Source organism: Phocoena sinus, chromosome 14 (assembly GCF_008692025.1).
Source record: "Phocoena sinus isolate mPhoSin1 chromosome 14, mPhoSin1.pri, whole genome shotgun sequence".
In the NCBI taxonomy this organism is placed as follows: Eukaryota; Metazoa; Chordata; class Mammalia; order Artiodactyla; family Phocoenidae; genus Phocoena; species Phocoena sinus.
In genome coordinates, this window is record NC_045776.1 from 555,342 (window position 1) to 573,998 (window position 18,657).

The 18,657-nt window shown below is 57.8% G+C and overlaps 1 protein-coding gene across 1 annotated transcript in view; it reads left to right on the plus strand.

Moving 5' to 3' along the window:
* Positions 1-5,988, plus strand: part of TIGD1 (tigger transposable element derived 1) — a 29,421-nt gene extending 23,433 nt beyond the window's left edge. Inside the window, exon 3 of the transcript XR_004353158.1 lies at positions 5,918-5,988. The gene's annotated coding sequence lies outside the window, so the exon portion shown is untranslated. The remainder of the gene's footprint in view (positions 1-5,917) is intronic.
* The last annotated feature ends 12,669 nt before the right edge of the window (positions 5,989-18,657 follow it).

Sequence of the window (18,657 nt, forward strand, 5' to 3'; positions counted from 1 at the left end):
TGTGCTGGTGAATGGGTAGAGCTGTGTGCGGTTCCAGCCTCTCACAGCAAGGACAGCGTTGGGACATGGCCCGAGAGCCCCCCACCTCGCCGGCCAGGCTGGCCTCTCCCAGCCGAGCCCCCTCCCAGCTCGAGCTCGTGTCCTTCCAGGCAGGCACCCTCATCGCCACCGAGTCGGTAGGGTTCCATGTGCTCTCCATCTTCTTATCTGAGGCACTGCTTCAAAGCTGAGCTCGCAATCACCCAAAGGGGTAATTACAGGCCATAGATGCCTCAACAGATACTCCCATGAAATCCACGGGGATTCACGTGGTGCTTGCTGGGCTGAGGAAGCTGACTGGGGAGGGTGTGAGCTGGGCGTGAAGGCCGAGGCCTCCTCTGTCCTTCCCTGCTGGTGCCGCGGTCACGGCCGGTAGATTCCTATTCTCCTCCTCCGTCCTTTCTCCCTCCAATGAGTCAGGCATTTCTAGGAAAAATGCACCTTCAGTAACTCCTTCCTGGGATCAATTAACGAAGGATGGAAGTGCTGAGGAGGGCCAGCTGGAGGAGCTGACCTTCTGCTCAAAGCCCTGCGTCCTACCTTCCAGGTCCTGCCCAGCCCGGCAGCTCCGTCTCGGTCCCAGGCCCAAAGTGACAGCCGCACAGATGGGACCACACAAGCGCCTCGGACCAGTGGCCCAGATGGGTCAGCTTTCACTCTCGCTGTCTGTGCGTCACTGTGACTTGACACACACGCGCACACGTGAGTGCATGTACACCCACTCACGTGGGCACACACATGTACATACGTGCACACACGCTCAGGAACACCCTGCATGCACACGCACACAGGTGTGGTAGCTGTACGATTCCTAGCCGGCCTGTCAGGAGCCCGTGGCGTCACAGGCTTTGCCTCGTGGCGGTGGGCTTACAGACCACACCCCTCCTATTCCCGAGGCACTTCATTTCCCGTCCGCTTAAATGCTTGCCCTCACAAGGACAAAGGGAAACTGAGGCACGGGATCAGGGAGTGCCCTATGGCTGGGGGGGCTGCAGCGGGACCCCGGGGCCACCCTGGACGTGTCATGGGGCGCACCCCTGGGGCGTGCTGGGCTGCACACAGGTGTTAATGCCTCTCTGTTGTGCGTCTGACGTGCGACCCAGAGTCGCTCTGCCCACAGACCCACGCCAACAGTGGGCAGTCTGCATGCCCTTCGACGTCCCAGCACACCCGACGGTCCCGGGGGCTCCCGAGACACGAGAAACTTGCGCAGATCGATGGTGTTTTCCTGGACCGAGATCTGGAAGGCTGATTAGACTTGAGGTAACTGATGAACTTTCCACGTCCGCATCAGCATCTTCTCGTCCCTGGGAGACACACAAGAAGACAATTCAATATTAATTATGAATATAGTAATTTCAAGCGAAAGCTCCCTAATGGTAACAGTAATGATAATAAAGATAGGGCACAGTTATTGAGTTACACGGCCTTCCGCGCTCCACGATGTTCAAGGGAAAACTCTTTCTCTGTCAGAGGCTGGCACCCTTCCGGTCGGAGTTTATTTATTTATTTTTTTTGCTGTACGCAGGCCTCTCACTATTGTGGCCTCTCCCGCTGCGGAGCACAGGCTCCGGACGCGCAGGCTCAGCGGCCATGGCTCACGGGCCCAGCCGCTCCGCGGCATGTGGGATCTTCCCGGACCGGGCCACGAACCCATGTCCCCTGCATCAGCAGGCGGACTCTCAACCACTGTGCCACCAGGGAAGCCCCGGAGTTTATTTTAATTTTATTAAGTGTGTTCTCAAGCAGCATCCCTGCACCCCTGCCCGCCCCTCACCTTTCCGGGGGCACCCGCTCCCCGATCTCCGAGCTACCTGCAGCCTCTCCCCCACCTCTGAGGCACTAGCTTCCCTCGCCGCCTTGCAGGGGCTCATCGTCGGCGCGTCTGTTCAGCCCTGTCCCCACCACAGGCACGGTCCCCACTGGACACTGCAGCCTGGGGCCAGCTGATGGCTTTCCCCCAGTTTCCACCCCCTGAGAATCCACGCGGATCGCCGGACTCTTCCGAGGCGCGACCCCAAGGCGCCGCGTTGACTTCCAGCCCCCAGGGCTGCTCTGGAGCCCGAGACCCCACCCTCTGCGCCCTCCTGGTCCCCTGGGCGCCATTCCTTCTGCCCGAGCGCTGGTTGGCCGGGAGGGTCTCTGCGCGGGACCCTCGAGGTCTCTGCCTGAAAACTCACAGTTCTGGGAAACTGTTCTCGGTTGTTGGTCGACTTCTTCCTGTCCACCTGAGCTGCCCCCCTTTCTGGGGCTCCTGGCCTTGGGGCTTTCTGAGCCTTTTTTCCTATTTTTGATCTCGTCGTCATTTAGCTGTACTTCCTGGTAGATTTTCTTAACATTCGTCACCATATTTCTGATTTCTAGGCTCCTCATGTTTGCTGTTGTAAACACTGTGCTTTGATTACGTTTCGTGCCTGGGACACCTTTCTGAGGGAAGCGACATCAAGGTTTTCTCCCTGCACGGTGTCTACTTACTTGCATAAGCTTTTGCAGGAGGTTTAGTTTTTCACGTTAGCGTGTTTGCTCTGATGTTTGTCTGATTCTATTCGAGAGGGAGAAACCAGGAGGCGCGATAGTGGGGTCAGCCTGCTGTGGGCTTGCTTTTGGGACATCTGGTTGGGGCACCCCAAGTCAGTAATTTTAGGGCTCCTTCAGGCTGGTGGGGCTCCCGGAGAAGGTGTTCTGGTCCCGGCTGGGGTCCGTCTGGAGACCTGGCATCCGGCCTCGGGGACCCGTGGTGCTCGGCACCAGGCAGCATGGCCGTCCCTCCTGCCGTCTCGAAGGCCACTGCCACAGATCCACTCACTTCCCAGTCTGTTTCCTCTGTGCCCTGTCTGTGCCCTTTTGTTTTACAATATCTCTGTACTGAATCTCAGCAGAGAGAAACTGAATTTCAGGAGAGAACAAAAGTAGACGTGGGCTTCCCTGGTAGCTCAGTGGTTGAGAGTCCGCCTGCCGATGCAGGGGACACGGGTTCGAGCCCTGGTCCGGGAGGATCCCACATGCCGCGGAGCGGCTGGGCCCGTGAGCCATGGCCACTGAGCCTGCGCGTCCGGAGCCTGTGCTCCGCAACGCGAGAGTAGACGTGTTTTCACTCTGCATCTTCTCCAGGCCGGGCTCCTTCTAAAGGTACCATTTTCAATTCTTTACCTCGAACCAGAGCTTCAATGACAACAAAACAACGTTCACCCCAACCTATGTTATGTTTCAGTAAATTTCCCACATCATTCCATTCTGCCCCAAAACGGCCTCCTTGCCCTCCTGGGGCCCTGTGGGCCTGAGGATTCCTTTCCTACGGCCTGAGACAGAGTACCCGGTGCCTGGGCAGCCCTCAGCTGGAGGAGGGGCTCCAGGGGAGCCAGCACATGCCACTGCGTCCTCGTCTACACTCTTTGGCTGGGCTTTAGGGGACCATGAGGCAAGGCTGTGCGCTCTGTTCCCGTCGGGGCGCCACGAATGTGGCGAGGACCCTGGTAACTGCTCGCCATCACTTCCCACTGGATGGGGCCTCCCTGCCGGTCGTTTGCCCACAAACAAACTCAGGTCTGGGCTCGGGGGGTGCAGCAGGAGGGAGGCCGTTCGGGTCTGCCTGAACCCCTACTCCCCCACCTCCTCCCGCCCCTCTCCTCCGGAGCACTTGGGCAGTCGGTCTTGAAATCTAGGTTTCATAAGTGGCACACGAGACCCAGGCCAGCAAGGGGTTCGTTTCCCGAGACCCCGGCCACCCTGACTCTCCTCCGCGGGTCCCAAGAGGCGAGGTGTGGGCGCGGCTGGCTCGGGGCAGCCTGTCTGTCCGTCCCAGGGGCCGTCCTCAAGGCCCAGGGCCTGTCACCACCGTCTTCGAGGCTCTGGTGTGAACACGGAGTCCCAGCTCAGAGGCCTCGGAGAGGCTTTCCATCGCAGCCCGGGGCTCTCGCCCGCAACCCCGGCCAGCTGGGCCACTTTCTCCCGTCTGGGCTCCTCCGGCCAGGCCCGACTCCACCACTTTCCCTGGACGGTTTCCTGCTCGGGTCTCTCCTCTCGCCGCGAGGCTGTCGTCCTCCGAGGTCCAGGGCGTCTGACCTCACCTGACCCCCAGCCTGGCTCTGCATCCCCTGATGCTGCATTTCCAGCGGAAGAGAGGAGGTTGAAACTCCGGTTTCAAATTCCAGCGGAAGCCTGACCCCTGCTTATCTGGGTGTTAGAAACGAGTGGCTTCACTGACTGGTCACTGCACCGGAGGGGCAGAGCCGCTCGGCATGGCCACATGGCCAGTGCCGGCCCCAGTGAGCCTGTCAAGGGGGCTTCACGTCAGGCCGGCCGTGGGCCTGACGAGAAGAACACAGGCTTCTCCCAAATGCAGATTCCAAAAGTGGGTGGGAACCTGCGGTGACTTCCCGATGGCCGTGGCCAGGACCGCGGTGCAGTTATTCTTAGCCGGGGGCTGACAGCTCCCTCCCCGAGGGGCCACGTGGACACTAATGGGGACCAGCTGTCACATCTGAGCCTTTCTGCAGTTGACGCATCTCAGAGGCCACGGTCATGTCCCGAGAGCAGCACAACAGAGATGAAGACCACCAAGAACTCTCCGGAGCCTGTCCCCAGGCCTCTGCAGGCGAGGAGCTCTGTCCACCTGAAGAGGCCTTTTGGAAGGTGGAAGTGACCAGACTTTAAAGAGGCCATCTTGCTGACTGATCTAAATCTGGCCTAATTCCAGAAAGGTCAAAGGTAGATCAGATGAAAACAAATGCATGCAATGAATACAAAAAATCGAGACCCGAGAAACAGGCGGTGGGCCTGAGGCCCTTGGGGGATGTGCACGTTGGGCGGAGGGTGCCGGTCTGGAGGCTACCCCGGGGAGGGCTGCCACGCGCGCGGCCCCTCGAGGGAGACTGGGGCCGGCTTCCTGCTGGGCCCGGGCGTCCCTCTGAGGGAACCACACGCAGAGCTGGCCTCGGGCTCACGATCGCCAGCAGATGCGGGGCCGTCCGGGAGCGCCGGCAGAATGCCCACCCCGGATGGGGCTCCTGCCAGGCGAGGGGTCCCTGGGCCCGACGGGGAAGGCGTCCCTGCCAGGGAGGGGGTTGCGGAGCCTCAGCCCCGCGTGTGTTTTCTCTGCATTTGGTGACGTGCGGCCACGATTTTCCCTCAGGAGCAGCCCGGGCTCGGGCTCGGGCTCGGCACCTGATGGGAACAAACCTCCAAGTTCTCACGGAGCCTGGCGGTGAATCGGGAACCAGACCCTTTGCCCCACGATGGCTGAGTGTCTGGGAGGGAGTCCATGCAAGGAGGACCCCAGGCTCCCAACTCGAGTTCGTCTGGGATTTGTTTTGGACGATGCTGTCCGCTAAGTGGTCTCTGTACCATGTATTGAAGAAGCTGCTCTCCGCCCAGTGGCTTCCATGCGTCCCGGGTCTGAGGCTGTGCCGTCTGTCCAGGCCTGAGCTGGACCCTCACTCTTTCCAGGACCGCATCTTCTTAAATCTCTCAGTGTGTTGGCAACACAATCCTCCTATAAGCACAGGATTTTTGTTTTTGTTTTGTTTCGCTTTGCCTTTCTTGTACTTTTCCAAGAAGAAAAATGAGCTTTTTTCAAGTTCCAGCACAAAGGAATGAACTGACTCAGGCTTTAATCACTGTCTCCCAGAACCTGCTGCCGATGACGGACCCGAGATGGGGACGCACTGGAGTTCCTCATTAGAGGGTCCCGGCCTGTGAGTCAAGGGCAGCAGGGCCTCGGCCGGGGCGCCTGCTCCCCAGACACCCAGCCTCGTGTCCCCCCACCTGCCAGGGCTTCCACAGGAATGCGGAAGGGGAAACTTCCAGCTTTTCTCTGAAAGAGGAAGCTTGGATCAATCATGAGTATTTTTGGTTAGCTTATTGTTTCTTCTTTCCCCAGAAGCAGCTCTCCACCGGTGACACATGTGAGCACAGAGTGGACACTCACTCAGGAAAGTCCCTCGGGACCCCAGGCCTCCCCAGAGTTCCACATCTGCATTCAAAGCTCCTTTACAAGTAAGTGGACTCAACATTTACAAAGCAGGTTGTCGGTCTCTCGCAACTGTTTGCTCTCAAAAGCATGAGTTTGTTTTTAATATTTTAAATATTCTCTGTAATACCAGGAGTTAGGCTTTCGATAGACGTCTCATAAAACTGGGTTACCCGTGGTGGATCTATTGTCCTGAAGTTCGTAATCTCTATCCATAGAAGAATAGGGCGGTGCTGCGGCAGCGGCCCCAGCTAAAGCCATCCTCTTACGACCGCAGATTAGCAAATCTTTAACAAGACTCTGCGCGGGGGCTTCCCTGACATGATACCACCCAGTGCTCCGCTTGGCCTAGGTGGGTCGTCAAGGCTCTATGAAACTAAACTCTAACTTTTAACGTATACCCAGGTTGCCATTAATTCTAGCTCATCTACACAATAATATAGTAAAGGAGATTTACGGGCCCCTGAGGCTGACAGGTCCAGGGCATCTGGTCAGGGATGGCTTGATCCAGCGGCTCCGTGATGAAACCAAACAATTGCTTGTTTTTAAGTCTTTCGGATCTATCTCATCCTGAGGCTGGTTCTACTACCATCACGAGGGGGTTTCTGACAGCACCTGGGCCGTGAGAGTGAGGGTCTCCCGGTCCCAGTATTGGAGAGATCTGACGGGCACTCTCCTGGAAGAGCTTTGGGCCACGTGTCCTCGTGGAACCTCACTGATGGCAGGGGAGAACTGCGCTGGGCGATACCCCCAGGGCTGGGCTGGGCTGCGCTGCGCTGGGTCAGGCTTCCCAAATGCATGTGTCACAAGGAGCAGCCTATCCTGTGTGCACAGAATCTGGACCAATTCCCTTGTTTCCTGGTGTGCAAAATAATGGTGCTGAACTTACCAGTCCCTGAGGGTCCTTTACACCCGGTTCTCATTCTCTCAGCCTCCGGCAGGGGTCTTGTCCTCGGAGCCAGTAGGCTGACAGAGATGCAGGCAGGGGCACAGCAAACGTCTTCCTCCTCTGTATCCAGGTGATGCTGGAGAATTCTAGAAACTGGAGTCTTCCCGTCCCCAGGGCTTGTCTTATTAGTACTTGGACGGGGGGCATGGATTTGACTGTCCCCTACTTCACAGATATGCACGCTGGGTCCTAGGGTTTCCTCTGTCATTCCCTGGCTTGCCCGGCTCTGGGGGGCCCACCGGTCCTCGGCCTGGAGCACGGCCCCCTCGGACACGCGGTCTGCTTGTTGGAAGCTTGTCGTTCAAGCCCAGCCGAGGGTCAGTCCCTCCACCTCCCCCACCCCACGGTGGCCTCCTCCTTGGACTCCCGAGCCCCTGCGGACAGGTCAGGCCTTCCCGGGAGGCCCAGTGCTTTCCTCTCCTGGCGCTGGCTCTCCACCCGTGCCCGTGCGCCGGGCCACACAGGCCCAGCCCAGGACACAGGCCCGGAACCGCACTTGTGTGAGTATCTGTCAAAAGGACCGCTGGCGCTGGGAATGCGTGCACATCACTTTCCAAGACTGAAAAAGCCTTTCCCCGCCTCTCCCTTTCCCAACAAAATGCTTGGGGGAGGGGCTCCAAGTCCACCGGCCATTCAGACCCCCAGAGGCGTCGTGCAGGACCCTGCTCCCTTTGTTGTAGATATGGTTGCACAGGACTCACCAGATCTGCCCGATGAGACCCCAAGGCAGGCGCAGGCAGGACGCCTCCTGAGGGCGTCTCCCGGGAGATGCACCTGCGGGCTGGTCACAGAGTGGCCGCCCTGGGCCCAGGCTGTGTGCCCCGTGCGTGGGCCGGGCTGCGGGGAGGCAGGGGCTCCCGCCTCCGCTGCTTTAACCCCCTGCCCCTCGCTGCCGCCTCAGGTCTTCATCAGAGGCCGCGTTTCTGTCTCTCACCTCTGCCGAATTTAAGGCACATAGACGGGTTCCTGGAAGGGAGCGACTTTTAGTACATTATGGTGCAAGCCTGATTCTTTATTTCTGTTTTTATTATTTTTTAAATTGAAGTATACGTGAAGAAGGAGTAGTTCTTTAAACCAACATCAAAGCTCGAACAGCAGCGGGCCCGAGGCCCAGGTGGCTTTCTGCCGCCCACCTCTGAGGGCACGGGTTCGAGAAGACAGTGGTCTGGGCCAGTGGGTGTGCAGGTGCAGGCTTTCCAGGGAAAACAAATAAAATAAATCCGACAGCAAGTTGGGTTTATTTGTTATATTGACTGTTTCAAGATTGCATTATGTAGAGTTTCTTGATCTGCAAACGACAGAGAAGTCATAAATTAAGCATATGTGTTATTTTAATGAAATTTGTGGTTATCGACTTTCGCTTAAAATAAATAAAAACGTTCCTGAATCTATACAGTAGCCGTGTCCTTGAAAAGCAGATTAGAAATAGAAATTTGTTATACAGCAGAAACTAACACATCATTGTAAAGCAATTATACTCCAATAAAGATGTTAAAAAAAAAAAAAGAAAGAGAATTTTGCTAGAGTGTCTTGTTTAGCTATAATCTAACTACACGGGAAACTCTGGGAAGAGGGGTGAGTGTGTTAGAAAAGCAATGAAATTCGCTAACCTCTTTGTTCCGTTCACTTAGATTTTGGAATATGAGACTTCCTTACATTGTGTCATCAGGCAGCGAAAACCAAATTTAACTCACAGCGTCACAAGGTAGGCATTTGTCTTCTGGTCATAAAACCAGTACTTACTGTTACGAGAATGTTTAAGGCCAACAGTGGGGCTTTCACTAATCCTGTTGATATTCTAGTAAAAGTCGCTGGTTGATTTGGGACTTCTTGTTTACATTGCGTTCCGCTGTTAGACGGGCTTGCATCATCTACTCGTCAACTTAATTATTTTCCAGGTTATGGAAACTACTCTGACGTAGCGCCAGAGGATTCATGTTCCAGACGAGTCCTGTCAGCTGCGGTGTCATCAGAAAATCGCTGGCAGCCAGAGCGGAGGGCGCTGGTCTCTGCCCCACTCACCGTATTGATCCAAAGAAGATTTTCCACGTTACGCGGATCCAAACCGAGCACCCGCGACACCACCGTGGCGTCTCATTGCGATGGTCCTGGGGGCACGGGGCTCTCACGGGCTTGCCCTCTGTCCCCCAACTTGTGGACCCCAGGCCGCCCTTTTAAAGAGCTCGCTTGACCCCTGGGTGGCGGCAGCGTGGCTGGGAGGCCTGGGCACTGAGCACACCCGGGGGCTCCAGGTCAGTGCGAGGCTGACCCCTGGCCTCCAGACGGGTCTGCACCCATGGCGTCGGCGCCCTGGCTTCCCCCGCATCCTGGTCCCCCGGGGTGCTGTCATCTTAATGTCCCCGCTGACACTTTGCCCCCAAAAGGAAGCTCGCGTTTGTTGACAGAGGGAGCCCACAATAAATTATTTATTTTGACCCGCTTGGGAAATAACTCCTCTCTCAACAAGACAGACCAAACTCCTCAGCCGCTCCCCCATCAAAACCCAACGCAAGCGCGCCAGCCTGCCTTCCCGTCTGTGTCTGAGACCCTGGTCTTGACCTCGGCCCCGCTGCTCTGCAGGCGTGGCCTCCCCCACCACCTCACGCTCTTGAAATGGCAGCTCAGACGGCTCCCAGGGCACCGAGGAGAGGCGCCCGTCCAGCGCAGGGCACGGCCGAGCCGAGAGGCTGTGGGTTCCACCGGGTCCTTAGGTGACAGACGGCGAGCGACACGGTCAGACGTGTGGGTTTCATTTCTTACATTACTATCAAAGTGATTTACAAATTACTGTCAGATTACTACCATTTTTATCAAAGTCATAAGAAAAAGTGCACAAGGTCGCGCAGCCCCCCGGCCCACTGTCCGCATCCTGAGAAGCAACGTCCACCTAGTTTCGCCCACGTTTCCAGACGGCGGGCCGTGGTCTCGGCCTTCCCGAGGGGCTTCCTGTCGGGCTGGGGGGAGCTAGGCTCTCTGACCCCTGCACAGCCCACCACGCTTCTTGCTGTTGTCCAGCTGCCACGCGGTGTGGTGGACGGTATCCTGTGAGAGGATGTTGGCTCCCTGCTGGGTGCGTGGCCCACAGGATGGCTGCGAAGTCTGGAACCAGAGGCTTGAACGTGGACTTCAAACAACACCGACAAACCGCTGCGTTCACTCCCGGCTCATCTGTGTTTGCAGACTTGGTGCCTCCCCTGCCAGCCATACTGGAAATATATCCTCCCTGGTACAGCTTTTAGAATTCTCCAGTTGTCTTGATTTTTCTGAGCACCTGTTGCTAAGTCTTCCCGATCTCCCCGGTGCACCTGTGAGGCCCCTCGGGAGGGGCTCCACAGTCATGGGTCCTCCACCTGCCCCGGGTCTCCCGGGCCTCCAGCCCCGGGCTGGGGGGCTGCTCTCCCGGCCTCACAGACCTGCCAGCCCGGGGGTCCCTCCCCACCTGGGGGGTGCAGTCTCAGTGGTCTCCTGAGCGGCTTTCGAGGACACGCAGGCTGATGTTTTGGAATGGAGCCGAAGGAACCGGTCTCCTTGGGGATCAGACCCAGAGGGGCCTTGTGGGGGCCGGAAGCGGGGACAGAGGGAGGTGGGGGAGGGCGGAGAGGACTGCTCTGGCTTCCGCAGCCCGCTGCCGCCAAGACAGCCCAGAGGCAAGGTTTCTGCCCCTGAAGCCGCGCCCAAGGCTGCCCACCGACCGTGCGATGGGAGTTACACAGCAGGGAAGAGGCCGCTTCGCCCCGGGGTCCTCAGACTCTGGGGGCAGAGGGGCAGGTGCTGCAGGGCTTCCTCAGGGACCCGGTCACTCAGGGATGGGTGCCCGGGACCCGCTTTGGTAACCACAGAGCTGCAGGCAGGCAGGGGCCGTGTTTGCGATTCTCCTGTCTGCTCTCCAGGCCCTTTACCTCCAGGCCCTCCACCCTCACTGCCAAGACCCCCTGACACAGTGTGACCAGCCCCCCACACCCTCTGCGGTGGCCCGGGGCCTGGAGGACCAGCTGGGCCCCTGGGACCACGGAGGAGGCCTGGAGGGTCCCGCAGACCCACGCCCACGGTGGCCCCGGGCTCCCTCTTGCCCCCTCCCCCGTGCCCCTGCTCTGTCTCCGGGGGTCCCTCCGGGGCCCATCGGGATCCATTCCCGGAGGCTGGGCTCACGGCTCAGGTCCTCAGGGCCACGTGGAGGTGGACGTGCACCCTCCCTTCTTCCCTCCACGCCTCCTTCCCTGCAGATGAACGGTGAAACCTTGGGACAGACTTAAACTACAGGAGTATTTGTTGTTCTTCTGAATTTTCTCTGGCGGTGCTCACAGAAGGGTAGTGAATCCCTGGCCAGGTTGCCAGGGGCCCCTGTGGAGTCTGGGGGCACCACTCGAAAGTCCTGCTATGTTGTGGTTCCTCCTGCCCCGGAGCTTGGCCCGGGGGGCCTGGTGAATGCTCACCACCCCCGTGCAAAGGCCACAAGCACTTTCGGGGGCCTTCCTGGCGGCTCAGATCCATACCGGTCGCTGTGGGCTCTTGACTCGAGGAAGCGACTTATCACGTTTGCATCACCTGGAGCAACTCAGCAGTGCAGACGCCCAGGGGCCTGATGGAATTACGCTTTGTTCAACGAAAACGTAGGCGTTTTCAGGGCCTGGAGAGGTGAGGTCGCTGACCGAATGGGTGGAATCAGGACAGTGTAGAATCTACTGATAGAAAGACGCTGAGAGGGCCTGTAGGCGCATCGGCATGAAAGAGGAAGGCACGGCGGGCTTCAGAGTGGCAGCTACTCGGGCTGGGCCCCGGGGAGCACAGTCCTGCAGCCGCGGACAGATCCCCTGCTGCGCTTTCTGGAAGGTCCTCTGCAACTGTTACACGGGGAATAAGCTAAACATTGATTCACAAAGAGGTCTTTAGAAAACTCCCGACTTGTGCTAGGCTACAATATCTAGCAGTTACTAATTTGGGGGGAGCTCAGAACACCTTTAAAAATTATCAAAGCCCCCAAGAACTTCTGTTTGTGTGCGTTGTACCTATCGATATGCACCATAGTAGTAATTAAAACTGAGAAATTTAAAAACATTTATTGATTGATTCATTTAAAAGTAACAGGGGCTTCCCTGGTGGCGCAGTGGTTGAGAGTCCGCCTGCCGATGCTGGGGACGCGGGATCGTGCCCCAGTCCGGGAAGATCCCACATGCCGCGGAGCGGCTGGGCCCGTGAGCCATGGCCGCTGAGCCTGCGCGTCCGGAGCCTGTGCTCTGCAGCGCGAGAGGCCACAACAGTGAGAGGCCCGCGTACCAAAAAAAAAAAAAAAAAAAGTAACAATAATAAACCCATCAAGTGTTATCATAAATGACATTTTTATGAAACGTAACAAGTTTTACTGAGAAAAAATGGCATCGTTTTACATGTTTTGCAAATCTCTTTCGTGTCTGGCTTAACAGACACTTGGATTCTCATGTCTGCTTCTGCGTTCAAACTGCTCTGGCTGAAATACAGAGGAAACTCGGGCCACACACTGAGGTGTAGTCTTCTTTGATATTACACAAAAGCTGATAAATGGTAGTTTCTTAAAGGCTAGCTGCTCTGTGGAATCTGAAAGCACACAGGCAAGCTTCTCAGAGCCTGTCACATGGAAGACCCCTGGTCTACACTGCGTCCCGAGTGGATCCGCCAAGCACGGAGCTTGGGTAGCAGATCCACTTGGATGCCTGTCGTTTGGAGAAAGTTAGTTCACCGGATCATGCAGACCTTCCCCACGTTGACACATTTCTTTGTACAATGTGAGAAAGTCACCACCAAGTGCCTTGCAAAAGCCGGACCGTTGGGAAGAGCACGGTGGCGGCTGTAGCGTTCCGAAACTCTAATTCTTGCTTGAAAGCTCAAATTCTGTCATCGGCAACAAATTCTGTCAGTTGTTTACTTAAAGCACAGGCTCATCTTGTTTGTTTTCTAGAAACGTCTGCCTGACGCCCACGTCCCAATGACCACAGCTTGTCAGCTGTTCTTTCAAGTGAGGGTGGGCGGATTCAGCCCACAACTCGTCCGCACACTTTTCTTGAGCCCCGCCGCACTTCGATGTGTGTTTCCCGTCTGCTCACACAGAATAGTGAAAAGATCTGTGTCCAAGGGTCGGAATGTGACCGAGCCAGGATTGTCCGCTTTGTCCGGGACACTTCAGTGACACCGGATCACCTGGTTTCCCCGCGCGTGCGTGGCAGACCAGCACAGCCCGGGGCCAGCAGCCCTGCCAGCCACGGGTCCTGCCTCCGGGCAGGCGTCCACACGGCCGAGACGGACAGTGACATCTTGCACTGGTACCAGCCAGCGCTGCTCTGTGGACAGAGTCGTGGCTGGAGTCGGACATCTCGACAGCCAGCCGACGGCTGCTATCCGGCTGGCGGCCGTTGGATAAATCGGTAGAGTGAAACGGACCCCGGCCAGTGCGCTGGGGTCAGGGGTCACAGGTCCTGGTTCCGTTAGCGACCCCGACAGCCGTTTGGGCGAGCTGCTTGGCATCACTGGACCCTCTTTCTCTGTTTATGAAACGCACGGCACCCAGGTCACCTAGGAGGCCCCCGGCTATCCCAGTGTAGGCTCCCCGCTGCTGTCATTTGCCCAGCGCCCCGCTTTTCTGGGACACCAGGTGGTGAGTACCAGGTGCATTTCCAGAGCTGGGTGTAAAGCACTGCGAACAGCCTTTGCTCTCAAGGAGTTTACATTTTCAGCAGAAGGCTCTGTCCAGTCACCATGGTGACCTCTGTGCCCACCTACGTTAGTTCCGTCCTCTGCTCAGGGTCTGCTCCCGTGTCATCTGTCTCCTGGCTTTAATCAGAGTCGTCGTTCTCTTCCTGGTCCAGCTCCTCCCGCCAGGCCCGTCTCCCAGCTGATCTCCGTGCACCTTCTTCTTCCCCTCAGCATCCTCTCTCTTTTCCTTCCCGCAGCCACGTCTCCTGTGCCTGAGGATGGATCCCTCGGCTGGGCCTCGAGGCGGCGGGAGCCACTGCCCCTCCTGGAGCCGGCCGCCAGCTCAGGAGCTGAGCGGTGGGACCTGCGGCCTCGGGGCCAACGTTCGGAGCCCGCGGTGTCCAGGTGCAGCGTCACCGCTGGTCCTCTCACTTCCTTGGTCCTTCTGTTCCACCGTCCTCGTGGCCCTGCCTGAGTCCAGCCCGGTGGCAGGCGCTGCTCCCAGAGGGTTACCCGGCCGTCCCTCCGCTCCGGGCACAGCCTAGGACTTAGGACGACACTGGCCTCCGGAGGGCGGATGGGCATGTTCCTTCTGATGGTGGGTTGTAAAGAGAATTCAGAGCTGTCTCCCAGACAGAGAGGATTGCCGGGGGTTATCCAGCATCACGGGTGAGGCGGGCGGTGCTTCTGACCGCGTCCAGCTCGCGGCCTCATCCTCTTACAAGTTTCCCCACTTTGATTCTGCAGTCTGTTCACGGTGCCCAAACGCTCAGAGCGAGCGGCCCTCTGAGCTCTGCAGGCGGCGCGAGGAGGGACCTGTGCCGCTGCTCAGGTCCGCGCTCGGGGCTGGGGGGACGGGGCGAGTGGGGGGCAACAGGCGGAGCAGCGAGGCCCTAGACTCTCCAGAATGACCCCCTCCCCCGCTGGGCTGGAACATGACCCACCACCTGCTTCAGAAGACCCGCTGGTCCTCGGCCTGCCCCCCCCCCCGTGCAGGCAGGGCACGGGCCCCCAGGCCGCAGGTCCGAGACAGCAGGCCCAGAGGCCAGTTCCTGTACCTTGAAAATTCCACTCTTTGAAAAAGATTTTCTCTGGCTTTTTCAAAGAGAAGCACTTATTGCAGGCAGAGTCTGCATGTTACTTTAACAAATATTTGCAGTAAAACCTTCGTACCATTTGTAACATCGCGTGGGCTGTCTGGGGCAGACTCAGGGGCCCTGGATCCCGGGCCGCGGTCGCCCGCGGGCAGCTCTCTGAACCTCCTGTCTGCGGCAGGGGCAGAGTCAGTGAGGACGCAGGAGTTGTGCCCGGCGGGGCCTGGAGCATCCTCTCAGCGTAATGGATGCTGGTTCCCTTTGAAGCAAATAAAACCCCCCGCTGATGGGCCCTTGGAGCTCCTGTAAGCTCATTAACACACTCTTGCTGTCTTATTATTCCTAGATACAAAGCTAATTTGGAAAGACACATGCCCCTTTTAAAGTTGCGTGGTTAAAAGGATTTGGGAGCGGAGCTTAATTAAGAGAGAGCAGCTCTTAGCGTGCGATCACTGCAGCCAGAAGGAAGATATTAGATTACGGCCCGCGCTCCCTCCCGCCCACAGCTGCTCCTGGACCCCACAAGGCCCGAGCATCGACCCCGAGTGACCCTCTCGGGGCTCCCTTGGGCCCCAGGTCCTGAGGCCAGCGTCCACCAGGCACCACTGGGCGGGCTCCCTCACTCCATGCGAGCCCTGCGGGGACGTCCACGCCATGTGGTGACCCAGGAGGGGTCTCGGGTCATGAGGCTCCTGGGGGGGAAGGCTCCCCTCTGTGCCGCCACGGGGCCTGGGACCGTCCAGCTGGGGAGGCTGGGGGTCTTGCTTGCTTTCACTGGGCCGGGCCCACGCGCTGTTTCTCGGAGCAGAAAATTCCGTTTAAGCGGGTGTGTGGGGCGTCCCTGGGCGGGGTATGCTGGGGTGCATCGGTCCCCGCCCTCCACTCTGGAGGGGCCTGGGAGGGGACGCTCCTGCTGGGGGTTCTGGGGAAGGAAAGGCCTGAGTGTGTGGGCAGACGCCTGTCCGGGGCAGGGAGGCACCTGGCCTCTGGCCTCCGGTCCCCGTTGGGTTGCTGGGGACACAGGGGTCGGGGGTGAGGTGGAGGGTGCGATGGGGTCCCCACCTGTTGAGGGGGCCCTCGGTGAGTGGTCCCATCACAGGCTGGGGCTCGCCTCCCTGCCGCCCCTCCCGCAGGGGGTGGAGGAGTGATTTCCCGCGGCCACCCTCATCGACTGGGGGATGGGGCTCCCCACTGCCTGGGCTCTGAAGCCTGGGAGGCCATCGCAGCGACTCCCCTTCAAAGCCGAGTAGGACAGCTCAGAGGAACCTGTTTATCTGCATTTTTCTGTTAGAAAAAAATGATAAATTACCCTTATGTTTCTAACAAAGACTACACAATGACTTTCTAAAAAGCTTAAGAATTATGCTAAAAAGTACATTTAGGGAGGGAACAGGTAGATCTCCTGTGCAGAATTCCAAACAATTCCCGTGGATTCTCCCCCCGCAGGAGACAGACGCCGCAGCCAGGTGATCCAGGGGGCCTCACCTTTGATACGATGTGGTAAGAACTTGTCCCCAAACCCATCAGCCCAGTGTCCTCATGAGAAAAACAGCGGCCAGGTCCCAACAGAGGGACGCTGTACCAGACGGGTGACCCGCTCTCCTCGAGGCCACGGGGGCATCAGAAACAGGGGACATCTCAGAAACTGCCTCGGCCCAGAGGAGCCTGAGGACACGTGATGACCGAGTGTCCTGTGGCGACCTGGGTGGGATCTTGGGACAGAGAGAGGACACGAGGGGACGCTGAGGAAACCCGAACAAATTATAGAATTTAGTTATCGCGTCAATATTGGTCCATCATGTAGTATTCATCTAGTGCCTATTTATGACATTTTACCACAGTAATGCAAGACGTTAGCAACAGGCTAGCTGGCTGTGGGGTATATGAGAGCTCTCTGCTATTTTTGTAGCTTTTATGTAAATTTAAAACTAACCTAAAATTAAAAATTTATTAAACAATTTTAGAAGTAAATTTAAATTACAGTGGTGTAACAGAGAGGATAAAACCTCTTCTTTCGGTCAGATTTTAAAGAAAGAGATTCCCCTCTTGTGACCATTCGGAGTTTTTCTGCACAGGCTCGGGGTCCCGGGGCGGTTCCTGAGTGCTGGTCCTAATGGTCCTGATGAGATAGGGTCCCGGGTAACGAGGCCGAAGTTTGCAGGTTTCAAGGAGGGGTGCTTGATCGCACCGGATTTCCTACCGCAGTCCCCAAACTCGGGGGAGCGAGTCTCGCGTGGCTGAGAGGGGCGGGGCGTGACTGCGGGCAGGGGCCCTGCCGACCCCACGTGGGGCAGCTGGGCCCAGGCTGAGCGCTAGCTGCGACCCAGGGCTGCACCGCGGTCTCACCTCCGGTCTCTGCGGCCCGACAGCGCCGAGGTTAGCAGAGTGCTTTTAGCCATTCCCCCAGGAGGGGGGCCGTGAGGGAGCCCTGAGGGCTTCTGGCCTCCTGGCCCCGCCTCAGGTCAGCTCCAGCCTGCTCCTGGGGGGCAGAGGTGGGCAGAGCCAGCCGGCGCTGCAGTGCACGCCCGGGAGGTGGCGCTCAGCGGCCTGAGTTAGGGGAAGGGGCTGGGCGTTCTCCCCGTGCAGGGACGGCCTTGGTGTCCCTAAAACACCTGGAGCCATCGGGGCCTGGCAGGACTGCGCTGCCCACGCCCACTGGGGTCCCGGCTTCCACGCAGACCCAGGGCCAAGCCTGGGTGTGGACAATATAGGCTGCTGCAGACCTAGGACCAAAGGGCCCTTTCCCGGAGTCTGCAGGACCCCAGGCCTTGTCAGAGCCCTAAGGATGAGGTTTAACTTGCCACCGTCAGGCAGGTTGGGGCTGTGATGGGACGTGGAGAAACTGATTTGATAGGGCGGCTCTTGGTCTGAAAGCCCACCTGCCACGGAGGCACAGGGGATCTCGCACGGGAATCAGTGACTGTGGCCAGTCCCGGTGGGACAGGTGTCCTGATATGAGTGTGGCCTATGGAGTCTTTATTCACCTCCTGTGTGGAATAAAATTGTTTCCTTGCAGAGACGTTGACAGGTTTGACCACAGGGCTTCCCAAGCCCCCGAGGGTGCTGGACGAGGCACCCCTCACGGGTGCCTTCCTGACCTCTGGGGGGCGTCCGGCTGGGAGTGAGGGCTGCGTGGGCGGCCCTCGCACTGCCCCGAGCGGGCTGCCTGCGTCTGGTGCCAGGCATGCTCTGCAGCCCGTGCTCAGTCTGGTGCCAGTGGACGGCAGGTCTCAAGACATTTGGCTGCTCACAGTTTGGGGTTCAGGGTGGCCCTTTAGGACAGATCCATAAAAGCTCCCACAGCTGGATCAGATGCCGAGGCTCCCTGGCGTCCCGGGACCCCAGCCTCCTCCCTTCCTACAGGATGGGGCTCAGGGCCGGTGGGCTGTAGAGACACGCAAGGAACCTGACGGTCCTTAACGCTGTGAATTAAGTTCATGTCACCAGAAACCGTGGCTCACACCACACCGCCCTTGTTGTAGAAATCTCAGAATACCATTTACAGGAGTCACAGGCCAAGATTACAGAATTATTAGAAGAGGATATTGCTATTTAATGAGTTAATATCACTATCTCATGATTGTGTTTTTAAAGAAACATTTCCACAGCTGGGTGCAGTTGTCATAATGCTGTGTTTTTACTTCATGCATTAAAATCATTTCTCTGAGAAGGACCATGGGCTCTCCACACCTCCAAGGCCCCGGGGCCCAGAGGTGAAGCAGACCTGTTCGTGGAGGGAGGTCGTGTGCGGAAGAGGGGTTCTCATGGGCTGCCTGGGGTGTGTTCTCCCACCAGACTTCAGATATCGCCCATCTGCTTCCAAAAGGGATTTGAGGCTTTTACCGTAAAGAGAACACAGGTCAGTGGGAGGGTGAAAACGCGAAAAGAGCAAAGGACCAGAGTCTGACAGTTCAGAGACAGGGGGTGATTGGGTCTGAAATCTG